The following is an 11,228-nucleotide window of genomic DNA, read 5'->3' on the forward strand; positions in this document are numbered from 1 at the left end:
TGTATGTTTTACTTTATAAGAAATTATCAAATTGTCTTCCAGAGCAATTGACTTATTTTTTATTCCCACCAGTAACATGTGAGAGTTTCATCTGCTCTGTATCCTTGTTAGCACTTGGTATTATCAGTGTTATTTTATTTTAGCCATTCTGATAGGTAGGTAGTTGTATCTCATTATGGCTTTAAATCACTTTTCCCTAATAATTAATGATTTTGAGCATCTTTAATATGCTTTTTTGTCCCCCATATGTTCTCTTTGATTATATCTCTAAATCTTTCACCTATTTTTAATTAGGTTATATATTTTCTGAGTTTTGAAAGTGTTTTGATATTCTAGATAGAAGTCCTTTGTTAGCTATATGATGTGCAAATATTTTCTCCTAGTCTGTAGCTTGGTTTTTATTCTCTTAATATTGTCTCTCACAGAGCATAAGTTTTTATTTTGATTTATGTCCAATATATTGATTTTTTTCTTTTATGGATTGTGCTTTTGTTATTATGTGTAAGAACTCTTTTGTCTAACCTCACACCATGGATATTTTCTTATGTTTTTGAACAATAAATCACATGTGTAATAACCAAGGGGTTGTAAATATCTAAAGAAATTTAACTGTGGGTTTTAGTTGTAAAAATCCACATTGTCATGAGGATTCATTAATTTTCCACATAGGTATGGAAAATAAGTAAAAAGTAATCACTAGTAAAACAAAGATGAATAAGATATGGCCCAGAATAGTGGCCGCCATCAGTTGAACGTCTAGGGCCAATGGCTACATAAACATCATCAATAACCTTCAGCCTGGCATTTCTATCCCCATTTTACAAGAGAGGAACCTGAAGCTTGCAGAGGTTAAGTAATTTTCCACAGCCAGGAAGTAGTAAAGTCAGGATCAACACTGCCAGGAAGTAGTAGAGTCAGGATCAACTAACTCCAAAGCCCTCACACATGGGAAGGTTCTTTGATTTCTAGAAACAGAAAACAGCTCTACCTTCCTAAGGATGGGGCAATAAAGCAGTAGTCCACAGGCATTTTGTGGAAGCCACCCAACAACTGAACCACCAGATGTTGACAGGGAGAAAAAATCAAAGAAGTTCAAGGATCCGGGGAGCAGGGAAAAAAATAGATACTGTCTTCCAGACATCCCTTTTGAATGAAGCATCTTCAACTCTTTTCAGCCCTTGTGTTTCTCCTTCTGGTTCCCTAGAGCAATCACCTGACTGACCTATCATGAGTCATGTGATCATCTTTTGACCAAGGAACAACGGAACACCATGATTGACAGTCCAATCAAGACTGCAGAATGAGGAACACAGGCTTCTTTCCTTGTTGAAAGGAATACTGAGGTACTGTTACCAGAGGGAAAGGCAAGAATGGATTCTGGGATTTAAAAAAACACAGAGACCCACTAAAGCAGTGGCTTCCAAATTTTTTGACCGTGTTGCACATTAAGAAATATATTTCACCAACATGTGAGCATCCATACACACGACTGAAATGAAATTTTCATATAACAATATGCACCTTGCAATGTGTGATACAGTCCGACACACATCCATTTCCTTTCATTTTTAGTAAGTGGATTTTTAAATCCACAGTGGGTCACAACCTGCAGATTGGAAAGCACTGCCCTCACTGTGAAAGATGTATGTTCAACAATGAAGACACATATAAGGTGGGGAACTCTGTAATGTATCCCCTCAGCGAACACTGGCAGGTCCATCTCACAAGGCAGATGTATGAAGAGAGATGCAAAAACCCCTGAGTAAGTAAAGGCTGATGAAAGGTGGGTATTTTCCCATAGAGGTGGACCCTAAGACAAAGATTTGAGTCCAAGTAGCTTATTTTCAAGGTGATACCAGGATGCACAGGAAGCAGGGAATGAGGCAGGGGACAGAGGAAAGCCAGCAAAAGGGCACATGGATGTGCTATCACTGGGCATCTAGGGCTTGGCCACATAGGAGACCTCTGAGAAACTGTGTGGAACATGCCTCAGGACTGTCCCTCCAAGAAACAAGTAAGTCGGGTGTTCATCCACTGTGATGGTTAATATAGACCATCAACTTGATTGGATTGAAGGATGCAAAGTATGGTTCCTGGGTGTGTCTATAAGGGTGTTGCCAAGGGAGATTAACATTTGAGTCAGTGGACTGGGAAAGGCAGACCCACCCTCAATCTGGGTGGGCACAATGTAATCAGCTGCCAGTGCAGCCAGAATAAAAGCAGGCAGAAGAACGTGGGAAGACTAGACTGGTTTATTCTTCTGGCCTACATCTTTCTCCCATGCTGGATACTTCCTGCCCTCGAACACTGGACTCCAGGTTCTTCAGCTTTGGGACTCAGACTGGCTTCCTTGCTCCTCAGCTTGCAGATGGCCTATTGTGGGACCTTGTGATCATGTGAGTTAATACTCCTTAATAAACTCCCCCTTATATATGCATCTATCCTATTAGTTCTGTCCTTCTAGAGAACCCCGGCTAATACATCCACCCACTGTCATCCCTCCGTAATGAAGGTAGAAACAAACCCATTAACTTCCTGATACTTCCAGCCTGCCCCATGTGAGGACCAAATGCCCATGGCCAAAGAACACCTTCAGGCAGACAGACACCAGAAGCTTTGGGTTGGAAGGGAATTGTCTGCAGATAACCTCTGGGCTGGGCTAAGAGGATATAGTTCAAAGGTCTCCTGGAAGATGTAACTAGGAGGCAGGAGGAGTAGCTCATTGTCAGCCATTTCAGGAACTGATTTCAGCCCTAAACACCTGTCTCCCTTCCCAGACCACACCTCATGGTCTGGCATACCCTAGCTGTCCATTGCACATTGGAATCACCAATTCCCTGATTTCTAAATTTACCAAGTGCTTTTCAGCCTGTTTTCCTGCCTCAGCATTGCTGAAAGAAGACAGGAAATCTGGCCAACTGGCTCACTGGTCCTACCTGGGCCCTCTGGTTCTCCACCAGTGTGCCAGAGAACATCTCATTCTACACCAAAGATCTCTGCCACAACATTTCAGTAAATCTTTATTCATCGTTTCCCTCCTCTTAGAGAAGATGGCCCTACTCTTGTCAAGGTGCCAAGGAAAACAAATATCCAGGCAGAAGGAAGGGATCTGGTGCACCTACTGTTTGTCCGATTGAAATACAGAAGATAGATTGACTTTGGGAATCAAATCCAAGGGGATGGGAATAGAAACGGTGTTGAGAGTAGAGGAGCAAACTCTTAATCAGCAATTCCTGAGGGCAGCGTGTCTTAGCCCAGGCTGCACAGGGTCATCTTAGGAGCTTTTAAAGACGACCAGTTCCCAGCAGGTGATGAGGCAGATCCCAGGCATCAGTACATTTTTAAGTTCTCCAGATGCTAATGTGCAGGAGCTATAAGATGGGACAGGAAGGAAGAAACAGCATTTCTTGTGTGTGTGTCTTGTTTTCTGTTTGTTTAGATAAGCTTTGTATCTCATCCAATTCTGTCAAAAATGCTGTATGTTAGATTTTACTGTACCCATCTCAAAGGCAAGAAAACAGGATAACCAAAGAACTGGCCTAAGTTCTCATTGTCATGAACAAAGGAGCCAAGATTTCCACTGAAGACTGCCTGAGTCCAAAGACAATGACTCTTTCTACCCTCATCATACTATCCCCCAAGTAAAATTTTAATAAGATTGAAGATAAGAGAAAGGGGAAAGAAAAAAAAAATCTAAAAATAGGGTGTCACTGGATAAGACAAGGCTGGTCTGGGTAAGACATGATAGGAGAGGGCTCTGTAGGCAGCAAGAAACCCTAGATATCCCAAGCTGTTCATGGCACCAAGAAAAATGGGGCAAAACCACCAAAGGGGGGTGGAGTGTCATCTAACCCTGTCAATGTTTCCTGAGCCTAGTCCTGCTCTCAAGGATGTCTCACATCCAAAGTTAACTCAATGGGCCATATTCCTATCAGACACTGGACTGTGACTTGGAACATCATGCCCATCAGCTCGAGTTTGAGAGCTTCTCAGCGTAGTTAATCTTCATCTTCTTTCTGGCTTCCAGACTGACTATATTCAGCTGTGAGAATAAACTGACATCACGGTAACCAGCCTTTCCTTATTTCCACAAGTCATTTCTCTCTTCTCTGTGACTGCTTGGCTCTCTAAGCTCAGCAGCCCATCTGGTTGAAGGGATATCCTGCTGCTTACAGCCTCCTCTGGGACTGCTCAAAGACAAGAGAAACCCTATCCATTTATACTCCCCTGTGTTTGCTCTATGGAACTGAATTTTATTTAAGCATCACATTTGTAGAAGGAAAAGGCATTTGTGTGTTTTCTTTCTTGATTGCATTTTTCAGCAACAAGATGCCCAATAAATTAAAGCAATCCTCAGAAGGAAAACTTCAAAACCAAAATCTCCCAAGCACCGTGTGCTCCCAAAGTCATAGAGCGTCTTTTAGTGACTATCGGAAAATAGGAGAGCTGGAAGAGGCCCTAGGAATCATCTCTTAGAAGGGGAAGCTGAAGCCCAAAATGGGGGATTGACTTGCCCCATGTCATGGCACAAGGCAGTGCTAGAAGTGGGACCAGAATATGGGTGCTTTGGCCTCATGTCCCCAGATGGTGTTTTGCTGGGCAGGGGCTGCATGCTGAGGAAAGACAGAAGAACATCACATTGAAGGTTGAAGGTGGCTTTCATGGGCCTGGAAGAAAGTAAAACTGGAGCCAAAGAAAACAGCGTACTTAAAACTGCAGGCTTAGCTTCAACAGTGATGAAAACAAAGTGATCTTTGCTATTTACCAACCCACCACTCCCAAGTTGACTAATGCAAGGGCCACCATATTGCACAACTCTAGGAGGCTTAACTCATACTGTCCTGTTAACCCGTATTTTAGAAAAGCAGAAAAATAAGAGCTCAACAAATATTAGCTATCCTTTTTCCTGTTTTGTATTAACAGCTAGAACCAAAGGCAATTATTGACAAGTACAGTATTCACTAAAATCAAACAGTCACCTAAGAACAACCCAGGCCTGGCGCAGTGGCTCAGGCCTGTAATCCCAGCACTTTGGGAGGCCGAGGTGGGTGGATCACTGGAGATCAGAAGTTCAAGACCAGCCTGGCCAACATGATGAAACCCCGTCTCTATAAAAATACAAAAAAAATTAGCTGGGCGTGATGGTGGGTGCCCGTAATCCCAGCTATTTGGGAGGCTGAGGCGGGAGAATTGCTTGAACCCAGGAAGCGGAGGTTGCAGTGAGCTGAGATCATGCCATTGCACTCCAGCCTGGGCAATAGAGCAAGACTCCATCTCAAAAAAAAAAAAAAGGGAAAGAAAAGAAAAGAAAAAGAACAACCCAAGAAATTTGGCTCTCAAGATTCAAAAGAATGAATCTATAAAATCGAGTAGATCAAAAAGATGTCTAAAAGAGGACATTCAGCAAGACTGATTAAGCACTCACGGGTGTTAGCTATGTAGTAGGTAGCATTGTTGTAAGTATTTTACACGTGTTCATCCTCACAACAACTCAATGACAGAGGTACTGTTGTTAAGGCCCATTTTACAGATGAGGAAACCAAGATGAGGAGTCATCCAGTAACTGGCAAGTCACATGGCTAATAAGTGGCAAAGGGTGATTCAAAGGCAGCAATCGCCTCTCAACACTGCATCCTTGACTACTTGCAGCATGGCTCTTTATGTTATTTGCTCCTGAGAGTTGGGGGGCAGTTGAGTCCTGCTCCATTTCCCTCAAATCACTGCAGTTGACCTACATGAAGTCTGTAATGGGGCTGACAGTGAGGAAGGGATCTGGCTCAAGCATAGGAGGACGCTTAAGGGGAGGCAGACCTCTACAACTCTGGGAAACCTAGGAAGGATTAGTGGCATCCTTAAGGAAGCACAGGCCAGAGCCCCTCAACATCACAGTGGGCATTCAGAGGGAGGCCCTGGGCCTCTGGGAGCTCTACACTTACCCCCACATCCATCCCTGCTTCAGGCATACAGAGTTTAAAAAAAAGAAAAGAAAATTAAGCTCCTCCCCAAGAGGCCAACAGAAAATATTCAAAGTAACTCAAAACCTCCTCCAGCCTTTCTGAACCCAGTAGAGATAGGAGATATTTTTAATTCATCCCACTCTGTAACCTTGAGCAATTTACCTAATATCTTGAGTTTTAGTTTCTTCATCTCTATAAAATAAAGTTCACACTTACCATATATATGTGTGTGTGTGTGTGTGTGTTAGAAATTAAATTTGACATAATTGGTGAAAAAGGCTTAGCATAATGCTTGCCAACTGGTAGAAGACCAATAAATAATAGCTTTCATCTACCCTTTTGGGACAGAAAAGGACGCTGTTAGGTTCCTATAAAACATTTATTTTTCATTATTTACCAATAAGCCCTTAATTTCAGGGCTACAATATGCCCAGAAAACAAGATCACCTCCCCAGACACCTTCGCAGTTAGGGTGGGCACATTTCAGTTCTGGCAGATGAGATGTAAGGAGAAGACTATTTGAGAAGCAGGGGGGTATCTTCTAGGAAATCTGTTGCTTCCCTAAAAATAGGAGGAACAGACTCAGCTAGCACTTCCTTTGACCTATGACCCTTCCTCTTCTTCCTATTTGAAGGTGCAGCGGCCGTCTTGCTACCATGAGGACAAAACCACAGGCTGATCACAGGAATAGAGAAGGATCTTGGGTCCTAAATAACATCCTCTGATTATTACACCAATTCTACATTTCCTGCATCTTGACTAGTTGTGTTAGAAAAATAGACCCCTAAAAGGTTTTCCATTATTTGTAGCTGAACACATTCCTAACTGGTATTTACCAATCCCAGTTTTATATATTGAAATAGAAAAAAGTATAGCAATTCTGGGGTGTTCGTCCAAGGTCACATAATGAATTGATTGGTGGCAAAGTCATGCCTGCTGAGTATCTGAGTCTTAAATTTCCAATCCCAAAACTCTCCAAATAGATTACATTTCCACAATAACTGTATCTATGTCAAGAATCAGAATGATCAGTGTTATAAAGCATTTAGGTGCAAGACAATTGTGCTGGTATATAAGAAGCTTTCTTCTAGAAATTTAAGTAGTCAAAATATATTTTTGAAAATTGTGGATTTCATTTAATCTGTGCAAGCGGACTTTTCAACCTGGGGGCAAATCACACATGAAGCTTACAAGAGGAACTGTTAATCTACGGAACCCAGCTCCATCTCTCTGGAAACACAAGGAAGCACCTTTGAACCATCCAAAGAACATCATGCTGTGAAATCAACAAATAGAGCTGCCTGCCCTCATATCTATCCTAAAGAAGATATTGGATTTGAAAAAGACATGTCTTTGAACTGCTAATAAATATTTTACAACCCTGATCTTTTAGGAAGTCAGGATTGACTAGCACTATCTCATAAATGCAAGCTTTGCACAGTACAATTGTTTGGGCTTATATATTGTCTGCCTTGTGTTGTTATAATTTAATGAAAGCTATTTGCTGAACTCAAAAAATGTAATTAATAAAACTATATCCAAATTCCCTGGCTGAGAATTTGCATCTGCAACAAAGCTGCTGGATATGAGTTTGGTCAGAATCTCTGGAACTTTGGGATCCTTGGGAGAAGAAAATCTACTCCTTTGCTTTAGAAATAGATGCATCCTTGGAACTGTCCAGGTGGGTGTAGGTAGTGGTGCTTACAACTCATCCCACCACCAAGCAACAGACCCCGAGTAGGATGGCTTCATAGTGATTCCCCCAGTGGCCTTGGTTATACCCCGAGTAGGATGGCTTCATAGTGATTCCCCCAGTGGCCTTGGTTACACTCATGAACCCGTTCCCCTGGCCAGGTTCAATTGGCCCAGCATAAAAACATGTGACCCAAGTCGTGGCATATTCTCTATCATGGAAAGTTAAGACTTGAACAAGGAGATGTAGTGATGGGAAGTCTTTAGAATTGACTCAGCTGGCTTGCTACAACCCAGAAAGTGAGCCCACAAACTACTACCAGTGAAGTCCTGGGATCTCGTTTAGTTCCTGCCCTTCCTGAGATCCTCTGATTCTCTGAGCTCACCCAGGAAGGCACTAAGGACACCTCCTTTAAAACTTGAACTACACTGAGTCAGTTTGTTTCTTAAGACCAACAGGATCCCAGTGAATACACCTGACACTATTGTGCACCAATTTGTAGGGTCACAGACCCAGAAGGAAACACAAGAGTTCTCCTGGTTCCTTTCTACATTTAAGCAGGAATAAGCAGTCCCAATCTTGGGCAAACAGGTGGCAGGGAATCTCCACCTTATTGTCTTTAAGCCTCTAAGGAAAGTAGTTTCAACATTCGGCCCTCAAACTCTACACCAAGAACCTTTTCTTCCCTTGTTCTTTATTGGCACCTGCCGTGGTGCCAAAAGTGTAACAAGTGGTTTTTGGTATGGGCTTTGGAGCTAGGCTTCCAGAGTTGGAATCTGATGCTGCTGCTTTCTAGCTGTATGACTTAGGGTATTGTTCATCCTCTCCATGCCTCAGCTTTCCCTTCTAGAAAGGGAATAAAATCATACTGTTTGCCTCATGGAGTTGTTGTGACAATTAAGTGAGTTAACCCATACGAAGTTCTAAGAACAGCACTTCATTCCTACTTCTCCTGCTGTCTCCTCTTTTGTATTTCAGGCATGCCAGCTTATACGTGTTCTTTCCTGCCTAGAGTCTTAGGGGGGGTCTTTGTACATTCTGTTCTTTCTGCCTGGGAGCCGTCCTCTACTCCCCACAGCCACTCAGTGATAAATGGCAAAACTGGCCCCAGTTCACCACCCCTTCCTATAACCACACTCTTTGCTATGTGATTTTACAGCTCCTCCCATCAACAGGTGGAGTCTATATTCCTAACCCCTTAAATCTGTACTAGTCATGTGACCTGCCTTGGCCAATAGTTGAGTAGAAGTGGCATTGTACTAGTTTTGATCCTGGACCTCAAGAGATATTGCATGTTTCCATTCTCTCTCTCAGACTCCTTCCAGCTATAAGCCTAGGCTAGCCTGCTAGATGAGAAACACGTGGACCAGTCTCCACCCATTACCCCAGCCCACAACTAACCAATCCCTTGAAGCAGAATCACCTAGCTGACCAGCATCTGACCATCGAGGTATAGTGGTCTCCCCACACCAGCTGAGACCAGAAGAACCACCCAGCTGAACCCAGCCCAAATTGCCAACTCACTGCATTACAAACTAAATAAGTAACTATTGTTTCAAGCCACTAAATTTGAAGGATGATTTGCTACATTGCGAAAGCTAACTGATATACACCCTCTCTAAGCCTCAGTTTCTTCAATGATAAGACAGAAATAATAAAAATAGGAATAATACAGCCTACCTCAGAAAAATAAGTGTAAAGACTGAAAGAGATAATGCTTCTCAAGTGCCTATGCAACAGTATTACATAGCTATAAACTACCACACACATTGTAATGATAATACTGAATTATTTACATTGCCTCTCATCTGTATATTTGAAAGTAATTATATCTAATGAATAGGTTGTTGTGATAAATTGAGAAAATATGGGAGATGCTTAGCGCCATGTCAGATACAAACAGAACATCAATAAGTAGTTACGCTTAATGAGCTGCTGTTGTCAAGTATTACTACAGAGTCTCGGCTTCTTTATTTTCTCCCCTGGCCATTACACACAATCCTCCACTGCCACCCCCTCCTATCTTACCTTCAGCCCTCAGAGTTCCATCACCTTGATAATTAGACGTTGGCTCCCAGCCTTCACCCTGACACTAGGGCACCTCCAGCCTGCAGAGCCCACTTCCTGGAAGAAAGCACTGGAACGCCCGGGACTCCTTGAACGTCCGTCCGGTCGTGAACTTCAGCCACTAGGGGGCAGCATCACCCTCCAGCCTCGGGAAGCTGAGCCGGTCCTATGGGGTTTTTTCCCTCTTCTGATCCTGCAGTCTGAGGGCCCAGGATTTGGGAAGCCCCCGCTGGTCCCACTGTCTACGGGTCACACCCCCACTGTGGCCACTCACCTGTTCATATTCCCCCTTCCCTCCTAAGTGGGGAGCAACCCATCCCCCAACCACTTTGAGCAGACACTGGTGGCGGCACCTCCCCAGCTCAGTGTAACCTCTCAACCTGCGTGAATGGTTTCATAATTCATGCCTGCCCATCAGCAGACAGATTTAGCCTGCTGCCTGCTGAGTCTGAAAATACTGAATATTAAAATATCCCAGACGCTCGCCCTTCTGACGCCCTCGCCTCTCTCGGATTCATATGCAGTTGGCTGCACAAACAATTCCAGGGACACACATCAATTTGTCGATTAAGTAGGGTTTGAGCACCCGTATGTGTAACTTTCATCAAAACAGGGAAAGGCGTATTCAGGGCTATGTGCTCGGTGTGTGACCTTGAAGAAGTCTTAGTCTTCTGGCTTCAGAGCCAGTATATTTTTTTCTACATCACATTGCTGCTTAAACTCTCAGGGCCCTTTTTGCAGCACTATTTGTGATTAAGAGAAATGGGAATCCAATTTGAAGGATTTCACTGAGCAAAGTAGAGCAAAAGACCTGCAGAAACAATCTCTGCCCACCCAGGACAGCAATAGAGAGGTTCCCAGCAATTAAAGCCTGCCGGTAATGAGGATGAGGAAGCAGAGGACTCTCATATTTGGTAAAGAAAGGGGTGTGCAAGTGTGTACGTGTGTGTATCTCACACCCCTTTCAAGTCTATCTGACACCTGTTATGTATATCAAAGACTGCCACATATTTCCTGCCTTCGATGGTGAGTTTTGTTTTGTTTTATTTTGAGACGGAGTCTCACTCTGTTGCCCAGGCTGGAGGGCAGCGGCGTGATCTTGGCTCACCACAACCTCTGCCTCCCGGGTTCAAGTGATTCCCATGCCTCAGCCTCCCGAGTATCTGGAACTACAGGCATGCGCTACCATACCCGGCTAATTTTTGTATTTTTAGTAGAGACGGGGTTTCACTATGTTGGCCAGGCTTGTCTTGAACTCCTGACCTCGAGCGATCTGCCCGCCTCAGTCTCCCAAAGTGCTGGGATTACAGGCGTGAGCCACTGCACCTGGCCGATGGTGAATTTTAAACCTTCTACTTGAAGATTCTGGGCCTTTGCTAAGGCACACACCTTTGCTAATATCCAGTAATGACATGACCAGCAGCAAATGTAGCTAAAAACAGCAGAAACTTATCGTCTCCCAATCCCGGAGGCAGAAGTCTGAAATCAAGGAGTCAGCAGAGCCTTGCACC

The sequence above is a fragment of the Gorilla gorilla genome, chromosome 7 (genome assembly GCF_029281585.2).
Source record: "Gorilla gorilla gorilla isolate KB3781 chromosome 7, NHGRI_mGorGor1-v2.1_pri, whole genome shotgun sequence".
Lineage (NCBI taxonomy): Eukaryota > Metazoa > Chordata > Mammalia > Primates > Hominidae > Gorilla > Gorilla gorilla.